Source organism: Vombatus ursinus, unplaced genomic scaffold (genome assembly GCF_900497805.2).
Source record: "Vombatus ursinus unplaced genomic scaffold, bare-nosed wombat genome assembly UNPS02014794.1, whole genome shotgun sequence".
NCBI classification, from domain to species: Eukaryota; Metazoa; Chordata; class Mammalia; order Diprotodontia; family Vombatidae; genus Vombatus; species Vombatus ursinus.
Window position 1 is genome coordinate 6,164,274 of NW_020954572.1, and position 7,548 is coordinate 6,171,821.

The 7,548-nt window shown below is 39.9% G+C and overlaps 1 long non-coding RNA gene across 1 annotated transcript in view; it reads right to left on the reverse strand.

The window, feature by feature from the left end:
- The window catches only part of LOC114048828, a 26,094-nt gene extending 18,922 nt beyond the window's left edge, over positions 1-7,172 (reverse strand). Inside the window, exon 1 of the long non-coding RNA XR_003569807.1 lies at positions 7,086-7,172. This is a non-coding gene — a long non-coding RNA (uncharacterized LOC114048828). The remainder of the gene's footprint in view (positions 1-7,085) is intronic.
- Between the last annotated feature and the right edge of the window lie 376 nt (positions 7,173-7,548).

A 7,548-nucleotide genomic window follows, 5' to 3' on the forward strand; every position in this document is an offset into this window, starting at 1 on the left:
GAAGAAGAAGAAGAAGAAGAAGAAGAAGAAGAAGAAGAAGAAGAAGAGGAGGAGGAGGAAGAAGAGTTAACATTTATATCAATGTTTATTATGTGTTAGGCACTTAAAATTATTGTCTTCTTTGATCCCCATGGAAATCCTAGGAGGTGGTTGCTATTATTGCCCTCATTTTATAGATGAGGAAATCAAGGCAAACAGAAGCTAAGTGACTTGCCCAGGGTCACACAGCTAATAAATTTTTGAGGCTGATTTGAGAACTCAGAACCTCCTGATTTGAGTCTAGTGCTCTATCCACTGAGCTACCCAGCTAACCCTGTAAGGAAATAAGGAACTAAGAGAAGTATGGGGAGATAAGGCATTCACACAAATAACTGTAAAACAAAACAGAGAATAAGAGATGAATGAATAAGTCAGAGGATCATAGATATAGAGCTGGAAAAGCACTTTGAGGAGATTTAGTACAACCAGCTCATTTTCCAGATGAATACTGGTCCAGGGCCACACAGCTTGTAAGTGTGAGGTAGGACCCAAATCCAAGTAATGATAACCCTAATAGCTATCAACTTTTCAGTGTTTTAGCATTTCTTCCTGATTCCAACAGGAAGAAGTCCCAGACCTGTCCTCCTTCCCTCCTAGTTAGGAGAAATCATGGGACTTAATGGATGACATTGGATGACATTACGACCTTTTTAAGTTTAATTTTCTCAGGTTGATAACCTGAATGTCACCATTTCCCATCAGTAATCCACTGTGAATTTTGAATCTCTGCCACTTTCTCCAAAAAGCCTCCCTGATCCTAATGATCATTTCACTCTGATCTCCTTTAACATTTTGTTTTGCTCCTTTTGAATGCCCTGACCATGTAATACTATGTGCTGTTGCTATCTGGGTCTGTGTCTTATGCCCCACTAGATTGTAAGCTTTACGAGAACAGCAATTGTTTGTTATGTAAACTTTGTTTCTTCCCTAAGTGCTCTGTGCTTCCTAAGTGCACAACTCGAAAATGAATGAATCTTGGCCAGGGATAGGCTAAACACAAGGAGATGAAGTAGACAAAGTTTCTCTTCTGGTTATTTCTGCTTCTTCAGTGGGCTTCTCTACTCCTAGCACCCAGTATGCTGATGTCTTTTCCACTACCAAAGTTTAGTCTTAGGGAATTATCTAATTAACATTCATGTTAAGATGTACTTTAAATTCAGTTCCCTTCAAGAAAGGGAATTTCACTGCCTATGAAATACATAATACTTGTTCTGGATTTGGGAGGAAATATAAAGATAGGACATAGTCTTTGTTGTCATGGGAACTTGAAGTCTTGTATGGTCATATAATACAAATATAAATAGTTATAGAACAAAGTAAGTTGTGATAAGTATATGAGAGAATGGTATAAAACTACCAAATGAATTTTTATTTTAACTTGGGACAAGAAGATGGAAGTCAAAGGAATGAATCTCTAATTGTGGAAATTAAGACTTCAGAGAGAACACATAAGGAAGATTCAGGGAGCAAAAAAAAAAAAAAAAGCCTCAGTGTTACTCAAAATCTCACCAAGCAGATGGTTGCCTGCTCAGAGGGTCAGGATTGTTATTAACTACAGAGCTGGCAAAGGAGAGATATGAGATACCCTAACTGTTGCCACACTCAAAAAACATTCTAGGTGCTTCCAATGAGAACTTTAATGTTCAGGAAGCGTTGATGGGGCCAACCACACAGTCACTCGCTTGCTCCAAGCAATCTGGATGCCTGCCTATGTTGATGGATGAGAACTATCCAACTGAGACTGGAGCCTGCAATTTAGCTCTATTCTTGGGCATCCTGTAGACTCAACTACCCATATCTACTTCATCCACCACCAGCAAACGTAGCCTGACAAATGCAGAAAGTAGGAAGCTTATCAGCCTACAGAACTAACTAAAACTTATTCAAGAATCTTTACAAAGGCCTTTGGTCAAAAGCATTTGAATTCTGACCTGTGGTGTGAGTTTGGAGTATATCCAGGGAACCCCAGGTTTCTATTTATTACACAAGCTTCAGTAATAATACCATACCCTGAATTTTTCAAACATAAATTCAGCAGGCTATTTTTATTCACTTTGTTGATGTCAGGGTGGGCTACACAATGGCAGCTAGAATCTCCATGTACCCTTTCTGTTGGTCACACAAAGCTCATCATGTTAAAAACCTGGAAATGATTCTGTCTGTACCTCTTCAGTGCCCTGGAGATCAAGCTGTTTACTGAGATGGCACTATGCACATTCAATATGCCGGCTCCATAACAATGGTCTAGCTTGGACACTTGGTCATGTTTTCTATCCAAATTCATACCATCAGGATAGGATTGTCATCTTTGTTGATGACATGTCTTCCTTCCTTCCCCTACATCTGCACTGCATACTTGACTTTCCCTTCTCTTCTCTGTGTATCAAAGAACGACTCAAGGTTTTTCATCCCTGGTATAGGCAAGGAAAACAAGCTGTGGGCCCCCACATACAGTAAAGGCCACCAATCTGCTCTCATCCATGAAGCTCAGAGTGCAAGCTCTGTTGTTGCTGAGAGAGGTAGTAGAAGGGCCAGCTGTGGCTTCCTCCTATCAACTGTCTGTCTCATCGCCTAGGACAACACGAAACTATGAGCACTTAGTACATCTGCTTCTCTCCACGGTGTGACTATTTTCTGCCATAAGTGAAGAAATATTGGGGATGGAATGGATGAGGCTGCTAATCTTGTGAGTTTCTAGAGGTCAGGAGAGTGAGCCATCAAAGGTCTGGGAGCTCGTATCCATGCCAGGGTTTGCAAATAGCTGAGCCCAGTTTGTTATAATCAATCAATAAACATTTATTGAGCCACTGTTATGGGGCATGTACTGTGCTAAGTCAGCACAGGTCAAAGTAGCAACCAGGACTTAGCCCAGTCAGTGGACTGGCCCCAGGACAAAATGTTGGGTGCTATAATCAAGGGAGTAATTTTATCCTTTGGCTATGTACTGGAAGCAAATTTGGTAGGGTTAAATGTTACTAGCAGTCATTAACATTAAGTTTGAACTCACTCTTTCTGAGGACTGCAGTGATACAAGGGAGCGTGTGCCCCAAGTGGTGGGGAAGGAATATTTTGTACTTCTGTTTTTTCTATATCTTCTCCACAAAAATTCCTTTAATAAAAGCTAACTGATATTAACTGATTAAATGATACTGTAGAGCCTGTCAAAAGTGAATGATGCAGACAAGATATTAATTGGCATCAGACGATGATGTTGAGAAAAATTCACTTCAATCAGAGATTTAGACAATAGCATTAGAGGAGAATCCTGCAGTGCCTCAGGAATAGCCCTAGAAACTTTAGGGGGAGATGTAACCTTGCTCTATAAGACACAATGTATTGATGTGAGAGTTAAGATAAGAGCTACTATTTCCTACTATATCCCTACAGGGGATACATCACTATACTACATACCTACACAACTTGGCAGTAGGTAAGGGCTAAAATTAAAATAGGCTAACTTTCTTCTGACTGCAGATAGGTTTCTAGCAGCTCACTTCCCAAGTAAAGGTATAATTAATGATTAAACTACTTTGAAAATGAACTATATTTTTAAAAAGGGAAATTTCAAGTAATATCAATTAATTACACTTATTGCTTAAGATTTTTATTTATCATGAAGTCACATTATTCTTAAAAATACTTTGCTAAGTGGTACAAGTTTTAATACATTTTTCAAGCTTTTTTTTTCTACTGTTTATATTTAGTTAATGGGACATATTACACTTCTTGTCAGCAATCAGTTTATCATATTCCGGAATCATGTTTGAAATTGATTTCTTTGGAAATCTGAAAACTAACCTTAGTAGCTGCCTTATCTTCTGAGCATGCTTTCTTGAAAAACCATTGTTCCCCACTGAGATTTTTCAACAGTTTGGACACTTTAATTTGGTTTTCATTGGTGTCCAATTTGCTTAAGTCAGGATGTTTTGATTCGAAATGGCAATGAAGATTGAATTCCTTCAGAATGGCTATTACTTCTCGGCAAACAAGGCACAATATTTTGTCTTTCATGTAAGTAAACAAATATCTATTTGTCCACTCTGGATTAAACACTGTATATTCTGATTCAATCTTTCGTTTCTTTTTATCACCCATTTTACAAAAGATTTAATGTTAAAACCAAAAAATCTCCACAGCAGCTGCTCTCATACAAAGAAACACTGAACTGAGTGTCTGACCTTAGAGAGAGCTCCAGACACTCATGTAACTTGGAGGGCAGCTGGACAGCAAGGGAGGGGAAGAAGCCCTTACATTGTTGCTACTCGTTGCATAGTGGACATCAACAATGACCAAAAACACTAGTGAAAAGATACGTATCTCACTCCTCTCAGACTAGAAACAGACTGACGATGGTTGGTTGCCATGGGTCTCATGACAAAGAGGAAAGTGTGCACAGTTGTTGGGACAGCTAGGTTGCACAGTGGATAGAGCACTGGTCCTGAAGTCAGGAGAACCTGAGTTCAAATACAGCCTCAGACCAAACACTTGACACTTACTAGCTGTGGGACCCTGGGCAAGTCACTTAACCCCAATTGCCTAAAAATAAAAATAGGAGTGCACAGTTGCAACCCACCCATTACGTGATGGGCACAATAGTGACTAGTGGAAGGTGGATTAAGCAGGGCATGGACAAAGCACATGTTATACCTTTACTTTCTTTAACATGCGGCCTGTGGGCTGTACGTTGTACAGGCCTGCTATACTGCATTATATCATTTCATAATTTCATAGGCCCTGTCACTTTACCTCACAGGATTGCTGTGAAAAACAAACAAAAAGACATACAAGTTGTTAAAGCGTAAAACTGCACCATGACTTTTGGGATACCTTGTACATAAAAGTACTTTATAAACCATGAAGCCTATATTCATGTAAGGAGTTAGACTGAAGGGATCATTCTTTCTATAACTTCAATATTGAAAACAGTTTCTTTTCCCCTACTTCTCCTAACAGGGCAGTAGAAGAGTATTGAACTCGGAACGTGAGGACCTAGTTAGTGTATCCTTTCATAAAGAGATCTGCTTTTTAAAATGAAAACAAAATTAAAAAGGCCTATTGCATCCAACTTGTGAGGGGCAAGAACAGAGACTGTTTAATTTTTTATTTTGTATGTATATACATTTTTTCCCTAATAGAATGTATGCTCCTTGAGGGGAAGGACTATTTTACTTTTGAATCCTTAGTGTCTAGTATAGTGACACAAAACAGGTGCTTAATGAATTCTTGTTAATTGATTCAACTGATTTGTGCTTAGGGAGGCTTAACAAGGCTAATACCCCTCTATAGATGCTATCAGAAGATATATGATACCCTACACAGTACAGAAGTGTATGTAGCATCTCATGAATATTGATAGCCTGTACTGCTGTAATTCATTGTGGGAGAATGGTGCTCTTGTCCCTCACCTAGGGTAGAAAATCAGTGAGGGTTGGGGAAGGCAAGGAGGGGAAGAGAAAAAAGGCAATACCACCAAAATGTTAATGCATAAATATCTAAGTGGCTAGAGATAACATTTTCTTTGTGGTCAAGGTAAGGGGTGGGAAATTTCATAGTCTATAATTTCCCAAGACAAAGTCTACTAACTAGGGCTCTGATCTGGCCTTTTGCAGAGGAAGGGAATTAGAGAAGTGTCTAAGTTCAGTAGAACCTGCCCACCACCTTTTTTTTTAAGGGAGTTGGGATTATGGACTCATGAAGGATATTCCAGAAAGCCATGACCTCTAACTGAAAGGGCCTCATCAACTAAAACACAGATACTCAAGAACACAGGCAAAGGCTCAGGGAGTGTTATCAAGGATGTAGCTGTCACTGACCTTGTGACAGTCAACACCACCTAACCTTTTAGAGTTTTCTATGCTTAAGACCTCAGAAAGCTAGCAACTCACAGCTCATAGCATAACCTACCACAAAAGATTTCTCCAAGACATACACAACTAAAAGTTGTACAATCCAAGTACACATGAAACGCCATCTAGAAACACCATTATGAAATGATTTTACCTGCCTCTTTCTTTGGTATAACAAAAAGAACTTTGAGAACTAGATAGAAATTGGAGAAGACCTAGATTTGAAACTTACTGTGTGATACTCAGCAAGATACTTAACTCTTCCTGTGCCTCAAATTCCTCATATGAAAAAGGGTAATAGTGTTTGTTCTACCGACCTCGCAGGATTGAAGAGGATGGAGGAAGTGCTTTGTAAACCTTCAAAAGCTGTACAAATGTGAATTACTACCTTTCTCTGTGGCCAACCAGCCCTATCAGAAGCAATTCAATGAGCTAGGCTGTGTTTTACTCTGTTCCCTGCAAGAAGCCTCAGAATGAGTCAAAGGCTGTTGCAAACCACAGGCCCAGCTCACCCACCCTGCAGCTCAGCTGTCATGGTTTCTTTTGATGTTGTTCAGACATGTCTGAATCTCAGTGACTCCATTTGTGGTTTTCTTGCTGGAGTGGTTTGCCATTTCGTTCTCCATCTCATTTTATGGATGAGAAAACTGAGGCAAACAAGGTTAAGTGATTTGCCCAGGGTCATACAGCTAGGAAGTATATCTGAGGCCAGATTTAAACTGAGGTCTTCCTGACTCCAGGCCTGTTGCTCTACCCACTGCTACCCTTAGTGTATATAACAGCTCTCAGAGCATGCTGCTATATGCAATTCTCCTTCCTTTCCCTTCCCATTTGAGAGGTCTGGAGAGGAGATTTAAAGAGAGAGATAAGAGAGTGAAGTTCACTGTATAGGAATGGCACATGTGAAAAAGTTTGTATGTTTCCATGTGTGTGTGTGTGTGTGTGTGTGTGTGTGTGTGTGTGTCCCACCAGTGACTGAGGAGGACTGAGGACACACTTTTGTTCATCCTCTAGGTGAAACTGACAAAGAAGCCCAATTGCTAACCAGCAGCACCACCAGGAAGATGGAGGCTTAATAATGAAAGTATCTTCAGTAGTTTGTGACCCAGAGGAGGGTGAGACCAGCTGAGCTAGCAGGGCAGAGATGATTATAGCTGGAAGCAAGGAATATTATCTGAGTTAAGCCAAGCCTGGACCTACCTTACAGACCATGGACAGCCAGGAGAGCTGTGATCAACAGACAGCAGGAGCTACTGCCAGGAACACTTTTGAAACATCAAGCCCAAGGCCATCTGCACTGAAGTTTCCTATCCCTGACTGACTGCAGAGGGACCTGACATAGACTGTTTTTCTAACCAGGTCATGAGTCTTTTCAAGAAGCCAATTTCCCAGACCACTTTGGTGGAAAGTGGAAGGTTGGATATGATCATATTTTTTTTGATTTTTTGACTATTTTTATCCCAATTAAATGGTTTATTGTTCCAATGCTGCTACTCATCTGTAACTGTTAGCATGGTAAATAATTAAATACCTAGGCTTAAATTAATTTCAAAACTTTCCATTTGTCAAATTGGGTTGGGGGTGAATAGGCTAAGATAGGAAATACCATGAAAAGAACCCATGATTTAAATTCAAACCCATAATGACCTGGAAGTAATGGAAT